The sequence below is a fragment of the Pinus tabuliformis genome, chromosome 1_2 (genome assembly GCF_031772625.1).
Source record: "Pinus tabuliformis cultivar Carrire ecotype Pingquan chromosome 1_2, CPIR1, whole genome shotgun sequence".
NCBI classification, from domain to species: domain Eukaryota; kingdom Viridiplantae; phylum Streptophyta; class Pinopsida; order Pinales; family Pinaceae; genus Pinus; species Pinus tabuliformis.
In genome coordinates, this window is record NC_142298.1 from 228,924,455 (window position 1) to 228,942,935 (window position 18,481).

Here is an 18,481-nt window from a genome sequence, read left to right on the forward strand (position 1 = left end):
TTTTGTTTTGTTGTTGTTGTCCTTCTTTAGTTTAGGGAAATTCCTCTTGTAGTGTCCATATTCTTGACATCCATAGCATTGGATTTTAGACATATCTCTATTGTTTGTTTTTCGTGGACCAAATTTGCCAAATTTTCCCTTTCCCTTGGCCATGGTAGGTAATGTGTTACGGGCGAAGTCGCCCTAGGGTATTAGGTTGAGAACCCCAATAGAGCAAAGGGCTTACAACATAAAGAGGCATGCAGATAGATAGTCCTAATGCTTAAACTACTGAAGTAGGAAGAAGAGGTATTACCCGAAGATCCTACGTTTGGGGTCCTTCCCGTAGGGTCCAAACCCTGTGCTTCTTCCAATGCTTTAGAACCTACAACTCATTCAAGGAAAGCATATAAAATAATAGTAATAGAAAGCATGTTCATGATATAGGTGTTAGGTCATATAATCATGTAATTAAATAAGTATTAACATAAGATTTATAAACAAATCATAACATAGATTAATGCATTAAGACCATAAATATTAGGAACAAAATAACACCTCTTTGTTGATGTAAACTAAAAAGTATGGAAGAACTACAACCTAATTCATCCATTGGCTCCAAGTGAAACCATCCTCCAGATTTGTCTTGCCCAAACTTCAACAATCCTCCTCCATCGATATACACAAGGATGTCATAAAAGGGATGAAGGACATCTCAAGAAGGAAATAGAGGTTTCCTATGACATGGGAGTGCAGAAGGCACATGGATTTATTCACACTTGATCACGGATGTAATCAACTATGATATCAATATATAATCTTTTTCCTCCCCTTAGGCCTTCCCATGGAGGTCTATTTATACTTCTCAAAATTAGTTTTACAGTTGGGCCATGAGCTATAGTAGGTGAGTAACAAGTGAAACCCATAAACTCTACCTGAATTTAACGAGATTATATATTTTTTAATGTTTTAACACATATACGTGGGTTGGGTATAGATTGACCCACATGTACACGCTATTTATACAGGGAAAAACATCATATGGTATTTAAAACATTGTTTTTTATAATTTGGACCAAGTTTGGAAGGGAAGGGTTTCCCTAGGCCATAATGTAGAGCATCAAATCTACCAAGGGTGGTAAATGGTGCTATAATAGATTCTCCCTAATATATGAGGTTAGAAGGGGTACATGATGTCCGGAATGCATTAAGTGTAAAGAAGGAATCATGCCGAGACCTAAGAGGAGTTCACCAGAATTCAGCATGTCAAGAGAGTGGAACAGATTAGAAAGAAAGCTACTGTCTGAGGCGGGCATACCCATGCTCAGCGATAATAAATCATGTTTGTATATCAAATACAAAAGTGGATCCAATATGTATAAAATTATAAAAGAACTGAAAATACATTGTGGATCATCTAATCATATCCATAGAAGTACATGTCTCAATATCACATATAAAGAACTGATCAATGATGTTGAAGTAAAAAGATGATCACTGAAGTCATAAAGCTGATCCAAAAAGTACGAAGTCAAAAAGTGGAACAAATGGTACTACATGCAACTTGGGTACCAACGTGTAGGATTTCATTGTAACAAACTACAACATATAAGGTGGCTGTTATCACTGGTAGAAACAAGAGGAATGGGCAAGTGAACCAAAAAATGTTGATGCAAACCCAAGGTATTCGCCGACCTCTGTGGTACATTTCTACACAATGGGAATAAATGATCTAAAGTCAACCATGTGAGAAATCATTTGATTTTTGTTCATTGATGTATACCATTAACAAACACGAGACTACTCACCGATAATGATGATGAGAGCCAAGGTACCTAGTACAATCTAACAAGTGCAAATAAATGAGCTAAAGTCGAACACTTGGAAGAATCTATCAGTCAGGATACAATGATGTTTTCCCACTTTCGATAGTGAAGGAGTCTACCACTAATGACTACAAACCCTAAGGTACACGAGTTGCATATAACCGAACATGGGCGCCTGTACTATAGGTTCAGTATTTTGACTCTCTCGGGAACTCCCAACTCAAATACTTGACACCCCAGGAGCCCCCCCTGCGTATGTGGTAGAGGTTTCTGACGTGATGGGACATGGAAACCCTAGATTTCGTGCACTTCGGTAGCTATCATCACAGAGGGGTAGGGAAACCCTGTTTTCCCTGCACTTGGACGGCTCCCATCACAACAAGGCATGGAAACCCCAAGTTCCAGAGACAGACCAGGTAAGCAGTTTCCACCCCACCGTGAAATGGAAACCCCGAGTTCACAAGACTTGGGCGGTTCTTCATCGTTCCGCAACATGGAAACCATGAGTTCCATAAACTTGGGTGATTTTGGTCATGTTGCGACATGGAAACCCAAGTTCCCCACACCAAGATCTCAGTTTTTTCCTGGGCGGGAGATGGAGACCCCAAAGGTTCCCAGAATTAGGTGGTTTCCCTCATGCCACGAAACAGAAGCCCCAGGTTCTGCAGACTTGGGTGGTTCTCTATCGTTTGGCGGCATGGAAACCTGAGTTCCCTGCACCGAGGTCGCGGTTTCTGTCATGGCGGGACATGGAAGACCCCGATTTTCCCATAAGTGGGCGGTTTTCATCATGCCACAGAATGGAAAGCCTCGTGCTTGGTAGACTTGGCCAGTCGTTCCCTGTCGTGCGATGACATGGAAACCTGAAGCTCCCCAAACTTGGGCGGTCGTTCCCTATCACGCGATGAAATGGAAACCCAAAATTCCCTAGACTTGGGCGGCAGTTTTAGCCGCGGTGCGAGCGACATGGAGCCGCGCATTTCCTAGACTTGGGTAGCAATTTTTATCGTGACGTGAAATGGAAACCTCATGTGTCCACTGACTTGGGTAGTAGTTTCCATCGTGCTGCGAAATGGACACCCTGAGTTCCCCGGACTTTGGCAGCTTTTCGGCGCCCCACGACATGGAAATCCGAAGTTCGACATACTCTCGGGCGATTCAGGGTGTGCCATGACATGGAAACCCCAAGTTTCCAAAACTTGGGTGGTTTCTATCGGTGGTTCAGGCCGCGTCATGACATGGAAACTGTGATTTCCCCAGACTTGGGTAGTGGTTTCGAAACACCCCAAGTTCCCGAGACTTGCGAGCTGGTTTGCATTGTCATGGAAACCCCAAGTTCCCCACATTGGGGCATTGTTGAAAACCCCACGTTTTCATTGTGCCGTAAAATGCGGAAACTCGCGATTCCATCAAGGGAGGGACATGGAAACCCAAAGTTTCCCTAGACTTGGGCACCACTGGTTTTGGCCGTGGTGCGACATGGAAACCCTAGGTTTCCCAGGCTCGGCGCTAGGGCACGACATGGAAACCCGAAGTTTCCCAAGGCTTGGGCGCCGCTAGTTTCGGTCGTGGCGCGACATGGAAACCCCAAGTTTCCTAGGCTTGGGTGCTAGGGCGCGACATGGAAACCCCAAGTTTCCCCAGGCTTAGGTGCCATCGGTTTTGGTTGTGGCGCGACATGGAAACCCCAAGTTTCCTAGGCTTGGGTGCTAGGGCGCGACATGAAAACCCCAAGTTTACCCAAGCTTGGGCATCACCAGTTTCGGTCGTGGTGCGACATGGTAACCCCAAATTTCCCCAGGCTTGGGTGCCAAGGTGCGACCTGGAAACCCCAAATTTTGGGCACGACATTGAAACCCCAAACTTTTTGCACCGAGTGGAAGCCCCAAAATTTAGGCACCTGGTGGAAACCCCAAATTTTGGGTGCGACATGGAAACCCCAAATTTTTTTACGATGGGTGGAACCCCCAAATTTTAGGCACCGGGTGGAAACCCCAAATTTTGGCGCGACATGGAAGCCCCAAATTTTAGGTGCCGGGTGGAAACCCCAAATTTTTGGTGCCAGGGCATGGCATGGAAACCCCAATTTTTCCCATGCTTGGGCACCTTTTTCGTCGCAACGTGGAACCCCAAATTTTGGGCACCGGGGCGTGACATGGAAACCCAAAAATTTTGGGTGCCAAAGTGAGACATGGAAACCCCAATTTTCTCGGGCTTCGGTTCCTTTTCCGTTGTGGTGTGGAAACCCCAAATTTCCCACCCCCAAGCAATAAAAAATTGTCATTTGGAGGAAGAGGCAAAGGCGCGAGAGCAGGAGGGTTTTCTGGATTTGTTTGTGATAAGAGCGAAGCTCTAAATCGAGGCGACCAAGGGCTAAATCTTAGTGGATCATGGTAGCAAGGCCACTCTACCACTTACAATACCTCGTCGCATGTTTAAGTTGTCTGCAAAGGATTCTTCTCAATGACCGTTTGGAATTGAACTTCAAAGCTGCCCTGACCGAGATGCTTCATGGTCACGATTTGCAAATGACAAAGGCCCCTGGGGGCGACAAAGCGATGCCCCTACTGCGGGTCAAGATACAGTCGAAGAGTGACGTGCACTGCTTCTAGCGTGGATTCTAATTTAGAGTCGTTCAGTCATAATCTGACACACGGTAGCTTCGCGCCACTGGCTTTTCAACCAAGCGCGATGACCAATTGTGTGAATCAAGGGTTCCTCTTGTACTAAGTTGAATTACTATTATGGTGTGGTTCATCAGTAGGGTAAAACTAACTTGTCTCATGACGGTCTAAACCTAGCTCACGTTCTTTATTGGTGGGTGAACAATCCAACACTTGGTGAATTATGCTTCACAATGATAGGAAGAGCCGACATTGAAGGATCAAAAAGCAACGTCGATATGAACGCTTGGCTGCCACTGGTGGTAACTTTTCTGACACCTCTAGCTTCAATTTCCAAAAATCTAAAGGATCGATAGGCCACGCTTTCATGATTTGTATTCGTACTGAAAATCAAAATCAAATGAGCTTTTACCCTTTTGTTCCACACAAGATTTCAGTTCTCATTGAGCTCATCTTAGGACACCTGCGTTATCTTTTAACAGATGTGCCACCCCAGCCAAACTCCCCACCTGACAATGTGTTCTGCCCAGATCGACCCGCCGAAATGTGCCTTAAGGCCAAAAACGGGGGCAATGCCCCATCTCCGCCCCATGGAATAAGCAAAATAATGTTAAAAGTAGTTGTATTTCACTTGCACTGAGAACGGCTCCCACTTATTTTACACCTCTCAAGTCATTTCACAAAGTCGGACTAGAGTCAAGCTTTATACGGTCTTCTTTCCCTGCTGATTCTGCTAAGAATGTTCCCTTGGCTGTGGTTTTGATAGATAGTAAAGGGATAGTGTGAATCTCGTTAATCCATTCATGCATGCCACTAATTAGATGACGAGGCATCTGGCTACCTTAAAAGAGTCATAGTTACTCCCGCCGTTTACTTGCGCTTGGTTGAATTTCTTCACTTTTGACATTCAAAGCATTGGACATAAATCACATTGCGTCAGCATCTGCAGGGACCATCACAATAATTTATTTTAATTAAAAAGTGGGATTCACCTTGTCCATACCAGTTCTAAGTCAACTATTCGATGCCTAGGGAAAAGCCCCTTGCAGGGGGCATTCTATGCCTGTAGCCCAATCGGCACACAACTGCCCGCCCTCGTTGTGAGAGCAGCTCGAGAAGACTGCCGACAACCCATGAGTTGAGGGCATAGGCCCCTAGGCCTAGCCCTCAGAGCCAATCCTTTTCCCAAAGTTACGGATCCGTTTTGCCGACTTCCCTTACCTACATTGTTCTATTGACCAGAGGATGTTCACCTTGGAGACATGATGTGGTTATGAGTACGACTAGGCATGAACGGTACTCGGTCCTCTAGATTTTCAAGGGATGTCGAGGGCACATCAAACACTGCAAGATGTGCGGTGCTCTTCTAGCTATTGGACCCTATCTCTGAGTGAGCTGATTCCAGGGTGGGCAAGTTGTTAAAAAGAAATGATAACTCTTCCCGGGGCCGCTGACGACGTCTTCGGATTTCCTAACGTTGCCACCTGCCGCCATGTCTCGGTTTGGGAATATTAATCTGATTCCCTTTCGATGCTTATATAGAGTGCACCCTTGATACAAGGCTTCCCCATTTCGTAGGATCGACTAACCCATGTCTACGTCTTGTTCACATGGAACCTTTACCCACTTCAGTCTTTAAAGTTCTCATTTGAATATTTGCTACTACCACCAAGATCTGCACTGGGGGCTGATCCACCCAAGCTCATGCCCAAGGTTTCTCAATGACCCTTGCATCCTCCTACTCATTGGAGCTAGGAAATTGCTCCGACGGTCGAGTATAGGTTGCGCGCTTCAGTGCCATCCATTTTCGGGGCTAGTTGACTCGACAGGTGAGTTGTTACACACTCATTAGCGGATTTCGACTTCCATGACGACTATCCTGCTGTCTTAATCAACAAACACCCTTTGTGGGATCTAGGTTAGCACACAATTGGACACTGTAACTCGACTTTCGGTTCATCTTGCATCACCAGTTCTGCTTACCAAAAATGGCCCACTTGGAGCTCTCGATTCCACGACACGACTCAATCGAGCAACCGCACCCTCTTACCTATTTAAAGTTAGAGGATAGGTCGAGGGTGTTACGCCCCCGATGCCTCTAATCATTTTCTTTACTTGATAAAACTTGCACGTGAGCTCCAGCTATCTTGAGGGAAACTTTGGAGGAAACCAACTACTAGATGGTTTGATTAGTCTTTTGCCCCTATACCTAAGTCAGACGAACAATTTGCATGTCAGTATCATTACGAGCCTCCACCAGAGTTTCCTCTGGCTTCACCCTGCTCAAGCATAGTTCACCATCTTTCAGGTGGACTCTTGATTTGCATTTATTTCCTTCCATTTCCTTCACATTGTGGTTGCCGCAGGCGGTCAAGTGATCTAGGTCCACTGTTGCTGATGTCTGGGTGGACTCCTAAGTGGCCTCGGTGTAGGGTAGGGAGGGTTGGGGGCAGCATTTCTAAGAGAGGTTGTGGGCTCGGTTGGTATTTGGCGCGACATGGAAGCCCCAAATTTTAGGTTCCGGGTGGAAACCCCAAATTTTTGGTGCCAGGGCATGGCATGGAAACCCCAATTTTTCCCATGCTTGGGCACCTTTTTCGTCGCAACGTGGAACCCCAAATTTTGGGCACCGGGGCGTGACATGGAAACCCAAAAATTTTGGGCGCCAAAGTGAGACATGGAAACCCCAATTTTCTCGGGCTTTGGTTCCTTTTCCGTTGTGGTGTGGAAACCCCAAATTTCCCACCCCCAAGCAATAAAAAATTGTCATTTGGAGGAAGAGGCAAAGGCGCGAGAGCAGGAGGGTTTTCTGGATTTGTTTGTGACCAGAGGATGTTCACCTTGGAGACATGATGTGGTTATGAGTATGACTAGGCATGAACGGTACTCGGTCCTCTAGATTTTCAAGGGATGTCGAGGGCACATCAAACACTGCAAGATGTGCGGTGCTCTTCTAGCTATTGGACCCTATCTCTGAGTGAACTGATTCCAGGGTGGGCAAGTTGTTAAAAAGAAATGATAACTCTTCCCGGGGCCCCTGACGACGTCTTCGGATTTCCTAACGTTGCCACCTGCCGCCATGTCTCGGTTTGGGAATATTAATCTGATTCCCTTTCGATGCTTATATAGAGTGCACCCTTGATACAAGGCTTCCCCATTTCGTAGGATCGACTAACCCATGTCTACGTCTTGTTCACATGGAACCTTTACCCACTTCAGTCTTTAAAGTTCTCATTTGAATATTTGCTACTACCACCAAGATCTGCACTGGGGGCTGATCCACCCAAGCTCATGCCCAAGGTTTCTCAATGACCCCTGCATCCTCCTACTCATTGGAGCTAGGAAATTGCTCCGACGGTCGAGTATAGGTTGCGCGCTTCAGTGCCATCCATTTTCGGGGCTAGTTGACTCGACAGGTGAGTTGTTACACACTCATTAGCGGATTTCGACTTCCATGACGACTATCCTGCTGTCTTAATCAACAAACACCCTTTGTGGGATCTAGGTTAGCACACAATTGGACACTGTAACTCGACTTTCGGTTCATCTTGCATCACCAGTTCTGCTTACCAAAAATGGCCCACTTGGAGCTCTCGATTCCACGACACGACTCAATCGAGCAACCGCACCCTCTTACCTATTTAAAGTTAAAGGATAGGTCGAGGGTGTTACGCCCCCGATGCCTCTAATCATTTTCTTTACTTGATAAAACTTGCACGTGAGCTCCAGCTATCTTGAGGGAAACTTTGGAGGAAACCAACTACTAGATGGTTTGATTAGTCTTTTGCCCCTATACCTAAGTCAGACAAACAATTTGCATGTCAGTATCATTACGAGCCTCCACTAGAGTTTCCTCTGGCTTCACCCTGCTCAAGCATAGTTCACCATCTTTCAGGTGGACTCTTGATTTGCATTTATTTCCTTCCATTTCCTTCACATTGTGGTTGCCGCAGGCGGTCAAGTGATCTAGGTCCACTGTTGCTGATGTCTGGGTGGACTCCTAAGTGGCCTCGGTGTAGGGTAGGGAGGGTTGGGGGCAGCATTTCTAAGAGAGGTTGTGGGCTCGGTTGGTATTGTTTTATTTCCTTCTATTTCCTTTGCATTGAGGCTGCCGAAAATGATCATGCGATCGAGGTCCATCATTGCTATTGTCCCGGTGGACTCCTAGGTGGCCTCTGTGCAGGGAGGGGAGGGTTAGGGGGCATTTCTAAGGGAGGTTGCGGGCTCGGTTTGTATTGTACTATTTCCTTCCCTTGCATTTGTGTCGAGGCTGCTGCAGGCGATCATCTGATCGAGGTCCACTATTGTTGCTGTCTTGGTGGATTCCTAGGTGTCATCGATGCAGGGTGGCGAGGTTTATATGGCCTCTCTATGATGGGATTTTCAGTCGGTTGTCCTCTTTTTATTTCCTTCCTTTTCCTTTGCATCGAGGCTGCCTCAGGCGATCGAGGTCCATAGTTGCTGCTATCCAGGTGGATTCCTAGGTGGTCTCAGTGCGGGGCAGGGAGGGTCAAGGTGTTGTTGGGAAAAGTATCTAATACGGAATGACCATATCCCACTCTAAGGGTGATAGTACCTCAGCAACAATCGAAGCAAAGCTATCTAAGATTTCTTCTTTATGAAAGTAAAATAGGGGAGAAAGAGATCCACTAACCGATGTCTTTCGCTAATGGTTGATCCAATCTTCTCTCCTTGTTGCTTGTTCCCAGCTCCTTGCTCTTTCACTGGCCCAGCTACACCAAGATCCTGCAAAATGGCAAGAGAGGGAAACTACAAGAAGCATACATTCATAATTGATTCAAGGATTAGAATAAATCAAATACACAAGTATAACAATACATCATTGAGACACATGCATATAGAAGAACCTCAAATGCTTTATTAATGGAAGAAGTAAAGTTCAGGAAGTGATACAACCATAAGAGGCCCAATCCAGCATCACCTTCCCAGCAGAAAGAAATCTCCTCTTCACCTCCTTCAAAGCAAATCACCGAATAGTTCTAAACTCAAACCAACAACACTTCCTTACATTCACAAGATTCCAGCCTCCTTTAGACCGCATGAGAGAGATCTATATATAGGAGTTTTGGAGAAAGGATGAGTCAGCTTGAGGCTGGCATGAAGCTGACTAGTGTCCTCTCTCACTTCAGTTATTCTTCAGTTCTTGAGTCCACTTGGAGGTTCTTGCTTCCACTTGGAGATCTAGACCCTCTTACTCATCACCAGTCGAATTCCTTGATCCAAGTGTCATTTTGGAAGCTTCCTGGGCATTGACACCTTGAGGAATGACTGTGCCACATGTCCCAACTCGCCCAGCGCAGGTAGCCTTCTTTGCAGTTGACATTCAGCGCAGGTAGACAGTGGAGCAGTTGACATTCAGCGCAGATGCTCAGTGGAGCAGTTGACATGATCCATAATTGCCTTGTTTTTGAGTGTTTTCAGGTGGAGAACTTTTATTCAGTGCTGTGGTATTTTGACCTTGTTCCTCTAGGGGTAGGAACAACATGTTTAGGGACTTTGGATCCCTTAGATTATGGACATTTCATGCTTCATGCTGTAAGGCACAAAAATGTCTATAACAGTTGCCCCCTAAAGTATGAGGTCGTTTATCGGGTGAAATGCTTTATCAGGAGGATCCGAAGTTCATTCAATCGCTGAGAGGTGACCTGTAATAAAATACAATACAATACATTATTTTTCATTCTGCTTTCATGATCTAGCTGAGGCGGGCATTCCCATGCTCAACTTTATAAATTCATTTTGGTACATAGAACAGACAATCGTCTGATGGTAGACTGATAATTCTCTGCTGAAATTATCATCCTTTGAGTAGGATGATCATCTGCTGCAATGATGTACATGTCAAATGTCTTTATATTTCCTGAATATATATCGCAGCCCGGATGGATGAAACTAGATCTAGGGTCTTCAAACTCGTTCGATCTTCACTCTAAGTACAAGTCGATCCATGTGAGAATTTCGCTGAAGTCGAACATGGAAAGACATCACTTGATTACCGGTCAATGATGTAAACCGTTAACAAGCGCAAGAGGAATCACCGATAATGATAATGACCCTCAAGGTACTGCAGTACAATTCACGTGGTGTGAATAAAGGACTTGGCATCGAACACCACGCAAAATATTCTGGTCGAAGGTCATTGATGTATACCTGTCGCCGGAAGTGAGAAACTTGCCATTGAGGCATGCAAGCTTCAAAGTACTGAGGGGGTTGTTCCTAGATCAACTTCTTGGATAATGAGCTGAAGTCGGCAAGAAGCGATCCGTCAAAGGAGGGCCTTAATGAATCCCACATCAGTGACACGGAAAGGAGCTAATGATTTTAATGGAGGTGAAAACAATCTGTGACATATGATTCAGGGTGGCGGTCATGAATGGATGAAGGATAATGTATGGCAGTGGATGGGACACGGTTGACTCTTTCTGAACGACATCTCTTGAACATATAACGACACTGATGCGATGGATCGGTAGCATTACCCAAAATGTGGATGGTTTGGCGAGACCATGGTGATGAGACCAGTGAATGAAACAACCCAACCTGATGTGGTACGGAGGAAAAGTGTCATGTTCAAGAGTGACTTGCTACCATTAAAGCTTTGAGGTTCTCCCAATTTTTCCCCGGTCATTTCTGACCAGTACCTCTTTATTTTTGTCAAGCTTGAGGAGGATAACATATGCTTGTTCTATAACCTACCCTTCGGGCAAGCCCATCGCTATGTTTTAACGAGCCTAGCGATAGGGAAACTCGTTCTCGTCTAAAGACAAGTTTATCGCTATTTAATCATTTTAACGAGTCTAACGACAAGGAAAACTCGGTCCTTTTCATTTTTAGAGAGTCTGAAAAGGTACAGAAAGTTAACTCCAAAATTCCTTTTTCGTCATCTAATCCCTTAAGTCCGAAAAAAGTATAAAACAATACAGAAGGGATGAGTTTTCGATAACTTTAACGAGCCGAATAAAACAAGCGCTCGACCTTTTTGTGCAATAATCCCTCAGGTCCAAAAAGATTAAAATCTAGAGGAGGGATAGCTCTTCCGGTCCTTTTAACGAGCTGGAAGGCCAAAACTCGACAAACTTTTCATATTTTACGAGTCAGTTGAAAAGAGCTTAAAGAAGACTCGTATTTTGAGGAACGAATGATAAACAAGGATAGCAACTGATTCCAGGTACAGGTTGGAATTTTCCAATCACGGCAGTGTCACAAGGATGGCTAGGTGAAATCGCTCTTCGCAGCTGTTCCTCAAAATGGGTAAACAATCATATGGAGGTGAACGATCGGCCAAATGACGGTGGAGGTGGCAGGTGCAAACACGACCAAGGCTTTTTATGGCTGATAAATTTACGATCACAGAGGTTATTTACCAAAATAGGTTCATTTTTTATTTAAAAATGAGCTTAAACTCTGGGGGAAACATTGCTCACTGCTTTTATTTATTTTTTAACGAGCATGAAGACCGCGTTAAAACTGCTCGGATCTTGCGTTTATTTTTTAACGAGCATGAACTTTATGCTAAAACTGCTTGAATACCAGTCATAAGATAAGAAATGTCCCCTGTGAGATCTCTATTTTTTAAGGAGTTTCATCTCACTGAGCTTTACTCCATATCCTTTCTTTATGCAAGTTCAGACACGACTAATCCAAAAAACAGATAAATAACCGCTCTTTGCTTGCACTCCAAAAGGTTTGCATGCCCCCAGGTATAAAATACAATTTCAAGGCTGCCCCTCCTCCTTCCCACCTCTGTTTTTTCTTTGGGTGTTCACAGCTACTTGTCGTCTTGCCAGTCTAATGTTAACGATACTTGTCTTCTTGTTATTTTTAACGGGTCTTACGCGATACTTGTCTTCTCGTCAGCCCAACTTTTAACAGATCTTTCGCAAGATCGCAAGAGAACAGATGCTTGCGACAAGAGAGCAGCTACTTGTGACAAGAGAAGAACACTACTCAAAGACAAAACATTTGTGTTATTGAGGGAGGCTTGCCTCTTTTGGTTACCCAAAGATTGTTTCGTTAATCTTTCAAACAAAACATTTCCTCGGCACTGTCTACCGAAATAGACAAGGGTGAATGACCTTTGTCAAACACGTAACTTTGACAAAAGAATCCTATTCCAGAACAACCCCACTTCCATCCACGGACGGGGTACGGACCAGTCATATTCTCTTGTGGAAATTCTATCTTATACCCAAGGTTTTCTCTGCCCAAAGCAGACCAGGATGCATGCCCCCTGGGTTCCAGTCCCATCTTTCCGAATCACTCGCACTCATCGGGAAGAAGGACGGGGGGGGGAGACATTTCTTGATTGAATAGACCATTCAAGGTTGGTATGTGACTATTTGCGATGCGTGATCCCGGAAATGAAAGTTGGTCTATGAGCTTGACCATTCTTCCTTCGTGTGGAAAACACATTACTCTAAAGAGTGAGGAGACTATTGCTCCCATGCAATATATATAGTCTCGTCCAAGGAGTAGGTTATAATTCAAGGGTCCTTGAACGACCATCACATTCATTTGAACGGTCTTCCCTTTCAATGTAATAGGCACATTGGGGAGGATCCCTAATGGTCGACTGGTTCCTTTATCGAAACCCGAGAGATTTCTTATCTCAGGCAAAAGCGCTGGGGAACCCAGTGCTTTCCAAGCAATAAAGGAAAGGATACTCACAGATGCCCCTTCATCAATGATAGTGCCAGCCATTACCATTCTGTATATTTGGACTATGATTCTGAATGGTATACTGGCTGGCAACCGGGGTCTGCCTAGTTGGTTCCAATCAAAGGACACAACCAGGTTGCTTGGTGGTGGGACCGAATACACGACCGGATACGACCCTGATGATGTTCCTTCCTGCGATAAAGGAATGGGCGCATTGCCCTGACGCTCGTCAGAGTCTGTGCTGATGAAAAGAATCTGGATGGTGTCATCCTTATTCTCTTCAGTGAGGGTGTCATTTGAAGATGAATCTTCAGTGACGGTGTCATTTGAAGATGAAACTTCTAAAGGGAGAACCGGGTCAACTGCTGTTTCGACCTTTGGACTTTCGTCCGGTCTGGATTCAGTATGTTCATTTTCAATGACTGACGCTTCAGCTGATCACTTGAGTGGGCCAGCTGTATTCTCAACCAACGAAGGACTTGGCACGAGTTTTTTGTATCCAGGAGGAAGTCTCAACGGTGAAACCGGACGATCTTTCAAAACTCTCTTCACTTCGTCTAAGAAGGGACAACAGTGGATGGTGTGATCGCCTTCACGCAGTCTGCAGGGGGATCTTGCTCCCCCTCTTTGTCTTGAACCTTCACTTTCGCTGGTTGACGGTAAGCAATCAACATGTCTATCAGAGTTTGATGCTCCCGAATTGTGCAAACGAGGGGACCAATCCCTTAGTATCCGGGGAATACAGGGACAATCTCTATGGAAGTGGTCTCCTCTACATATGACACATGGCGATTTAGGCCCGGTATGTGCTGTGTGTGGATTTTTGTCAGATGTCTTTTGCTTGCCCCCAATCGCCTTAGGCTCCTTCTTCTTCTTCTCTCTCTTCTTCTTCTCCTTCTTCTCCATGGGAGCTTGGCTTTTTCCGGCTCTACCTTGCGAAGATGAAGGATTGGAGGAAGAGTTATAGGAAGTAGAAGGCTAGTGGGTAGCTCTAGACTAATCTAATTGTTGACTTGACTGTTAAGGAACCATGGTGTTCTGAACTACATTGGTTGAGAATAGCCAAATTGGCAGGCCAATGGTCAGTCCTGGAAGCGACAATGTGGCCATGTGGGGCACACCAACTTCTCCCCAAGAGGAGAAAGGACTAGGATTTCCATCATGGGGAATTCCTTGGTTGGGGCGTTCCATGTTCTCAACCTACAGATCAACGCAGGAATAGGAGGTGATTATGTTCCATTTAAAATAAATTTTATAACGACGCTTTAGACACAACTTGCTTTTTCACTTTTTAAGAGTCGAGAAAAAGCTAAAGATGACTCTAGTATCCTTCGATGTTTTAACGAGCCCGAAGTGACAAATGCTCGGATGGACTTTTTCAGTTATAGAGTTTGAAAAAGGCCAAAAGAAACTGCTCTGGAGTTCTAGGCAGAGGGTGTGCCAAACTTTTCGCAAAACCACAGAATACGTTTTACGGTACGAGTGGTCGATCTTCGTGAATGTTGTGTTCATTGCATTGCAATCAGTAGGGCGGCCGACACGGTTTCCTATGGATAAAGGCTTTTTCCTACAGGGGTCTCCCAATATATACGCGACGGTACGTGGGAGCACAAGTCCGTATTGATACTTATCGTTTCACCGTGGAGGAATCACCCAACCACTCAACGCTAAGATATCACGTTTAACGACGCCGGAACACGTCTCTAGCTTAGACCTCTATGTATTTGCGTTATGTTTCAAAGCGTTGTTATGTAAATTCAATTCATTTTAAGTTGATCTTGTTTAGCAGTTTGCCTTTATGGATCACCACGAGATGTATGGTACAACTCCTAAATGCAGTCTAAGATGATAAGCAAGCTTTTCAATATTTCAACTTTGAAAATATTAACTACTGAGGGAAAAGAAAGACATCATCTTTTCACACAGATCATAGAGCACACACTAATGCACTTTTCCCTAAATCAACATACAAGCTGTCAAAATGCACATGCACAATGCAGGTATTTCTTTTCTCTTTCTTAATGTTGATGTATTACAAAAAGAAAGCTGTTGTATAACTTTGAATTCAATATCAAGTGAAAGCAAACAAGCTTTTGTCCAAAATCAAAAGACACCTTAAGATTTACTTGTTTCAACACTAGAAATACATAAATTCAAACCATATGACGAAAGCAAATACTCAATCAGCTATGAACAGCAAACAAACTAACTCTTAAGATCAAAACGACACTTATCACAGGTCTAGATCTAAGAGGCCACAGTAAGACTAGTTCACTTTCGTTATGGGAAACTGCAAATGATGTAAGAAATACACAAAGAACAAATACAGTTTCTTTATACAACCGAGGTGGAATAGTGGTAAGGAAAGGTTGTTTTAGATAGGTACATTGACTGATAACAGGCTGCAAAAACAAGGATGAAAACAGGGCAATAAACAGCAGGGAACCCCAGTTGCACAAGGCAAAACTGGTTCAGCGCAGGTAGTACACTGTCAGTTTGACATTCAGTGCAGGTAGCCCCTTTGGGACCTGCGATGAAATGCAGACTGCCTTCACAGTGTCTGCAATGAAGAGAGAAACTCTCGTTTCTCTTGGTTTCCGAGTTACAGATTGCTCAAAAATTCACAGTTTTTGGCCAAATCAAAAGCTATCAATCAAGTACACACTAAAGGATGAAAAGGAGGATGAAAAGCTATCACTAAGAGCTGTTCAGAGTCCTTGTGGATCAGCTCTTCAAATCATAAACATGCCCAGAAACTGAGCTAGAGTAGCTGCCCTCTACTTTGCATTTGAAAGATCCAAATGCAGTTCGATTCGGTACTCCCTGTGTTTAGGAAATGAATAGCAAAAACACAAACAACCAACAAGATACGATCCCCAGTGGAGTCGCCAATTTGTTGTTGGGAAAAGTATCCAATACGCAATGACCCTATCCCACTCTAAGGGTGATAGTACCTCAGCAACAATCGAAGCAAAGCTATCTAAGATTTCTTCTTTATGAAAGTAAAATAGGGGAGAAAGAGATCCACTAACCGATGTCTTTCGCTAATGGTTGATCCAATCTTCTCTCCTTGCTGCTTGTTCCCAGCTCCTTGCTCTTTCACTGGCCCAGCTACACCAAGATCCTGCAAAATGGAAAGAGAGGGAAACTACAAGAAGCATACATTCATAATTGATTCAAGGATTAGAATAAATCAAATACACAAGTATAACAATACATCATTGAGACACATGCATATAGAAGAACCTCAAATGCTTTATTAATGGAATAAGTAAAGTTCAGGAAGTGATAAAACCATAAGAGGCCCAATCCAGCATCACCTTCCCAGCAGAAAGAAATCTCCTCTTCACCTCCTTCAAAGCAAATCACCCAATAGTTTTAAACTCAAACCAACAGCACTTCCTTACATTCACAAGATTCCAGCCTCCTTTAGACCTCATGAGAGAGATCTATATATAGGAGTTTTGGAGAAAGGATGAGTCAGCTTGAGGCTGGCATGAAGCTGACTAGTGTCCTCTCTCACTTCAGTTATTCTTTAGTTCTTGAGTCCACTTGGAGGTTCTTGCTTCCACTTGGAGATCTAGACCCTCTTACTCATCACCAGTCGAATTCCTTGATCCAAGTGTCATTTTGGAAGCTTCCTGGGCATTGACACCTTGAGGAATGACTGTGCCACATGTCCCAACTCGCCCAGCGCAGGTAGCCTTCTTTGCAGTTGACATTTAGCGCAGGTAGACAGTGGAGCAGTTGACATTCAGCGCAGATGCTCAGTGGAGAAGTTGACATGATCCAGAATTGCCTTGTTTTTGAGTGTTTTCAGGTGGAGAACTTTTATTCAGTGCTGTGGTTTGCTGACCTTGTTCCTCTAGGGGTAGGAACAACATGTTTAGGGACTTTGGATCCCTTAGATTATGGACATTTCATGCTTCATTCTGTAAGGCACAAAAATGTCTATAACACAAGGGGTAGCATTTCTAAGAGAGGTTGTGGGCTTGGTTGGTCTTGTTTTATTTCCTTCCTTTTCCTTTGCATTGAGGCTGCTGCAGGTGATCATGCGATCAAGGTCCATCGTTGTTGTTGTCCAGGTGGACACCTAGGTGGCCTCTATGTGGGGAGGGGAGGGTTGGGGGCCATTTCTAAGGGAGGTTGAGGGCTCGGTTTGTCTTGTATTATTTCCTTCTCGTGCCTTTGTGTTGAGGCTACCGCAGGCAATCATCCGATCAAGGTCCACTGTTGCTACTATCTGGGTGGACTCCTAGGTGGCATCGGTGCGTGGCGGGGAAGTTTGTATGGCCTATCTATGATAGGATTTGTGGTCAGTCATCCTCTTTTTATTTCCTTCCTTTTCCTTCGCATCGAGGCTACCACAAGAAATCGGGAGATCGAGGTCCATCATTGTTGCTGTCTGGTGGATTCCTAGGTGGCCTTAGTGTGGAGCAAGGAGGATTGGGGCTCATTTATAATATAGAGGTTACATGGTTGGTCGTTCTCCATTTATTTCCTTTGCATCGAGGCTAATGCAGGCGATTGGGAGATCAAGGTCCACCGTTGCTGCTATCTGGGTGGACTCCTAGGTGGCGTTGGTGTGTTAGAAAATTATATATTATAGAGCAATGGAACACATAGAATATTGCAGAAATATAAACACAAAAAACACATAAAACCAGAGAGACATAGATATACATGGTTCACCCAGTTTGGGCTACGTCCACCCCAAACAACCAGTCCTTCCTTTCTATTACCCAACAAAATGAAGAGACACAACCTACAACAGATCTGTTGTAATATCCTCTGTTTTCTCTCACAGCCTCACCTCTCTGTTTCTCACTCGGAGAATACACATCTGTTACATAGCCTCAACACAATACACTCATATGAAGAGAGGGGTTTCCTTCTAGGGCAAAAAACCATAAACTAAACATAAGTTCTACCGTCAGATCATCCGCCTAATGAACGGCCCAGATTGACTAGAAATTAATATACTTTTACAAGGCAATTTTACATATTTTTTTAGCTTTGGGGGATCGGGCCCACCAAAATCCTGTGGGGGGACAAGTCCCCCCCGTACTCCCCCACATGGAGGGGTGTACAAACTTCCTGGGGTATACATCTGGCTAAAACAAATACCTCTAAATAATCATGCTCCGCACCCAACATGGTGCGGGGCATGGAGGCTTTTGGAGGCATTTCTAATGGAGTTGGTGAGTGATCGCTCGTTTTCTTGTTGGTTGTGGCATGGTTGCAAACTTTGAAGTGGCCTTGGTGCATTGTGGCTTGGCAGGTCTACCCATTTGTTCACCATGTCCTTGGCATGTTGCGTGTGCTTCCTTCTTGGGATGCAAGAGGTGCAAGGCATAAACGTTTTACATGATA

At 44.5% G+C, this 18,481-nt stretch overlaps 3 pseudogenes; all 3 read right to left on the minus strand.

Moving 5' to 3' along the window:
- Positions 1-4,159: 4,159 nt before the first annotated feature.
- LOC149205231 (25S ribosomal RNA) lies at positions 4,160-5,665 on the minus strand (annotated as a pseudogene).
- LOC149205232 (25S ribosomal RNA) lies at positions 5,666-6,750 on the minus strand (annotated as a pseudogene).
- Positions 6,751-7,252: 502 nt separating this feature from the next.
- LOC149205233 (25S ribosomal RNA) lies at positions 7,253-8,337 on the minus strand (annotated as a pseudogene).
- Between the last annotated feature and the right edge of the window lie 10,144 nt (positions 8,338-18,481).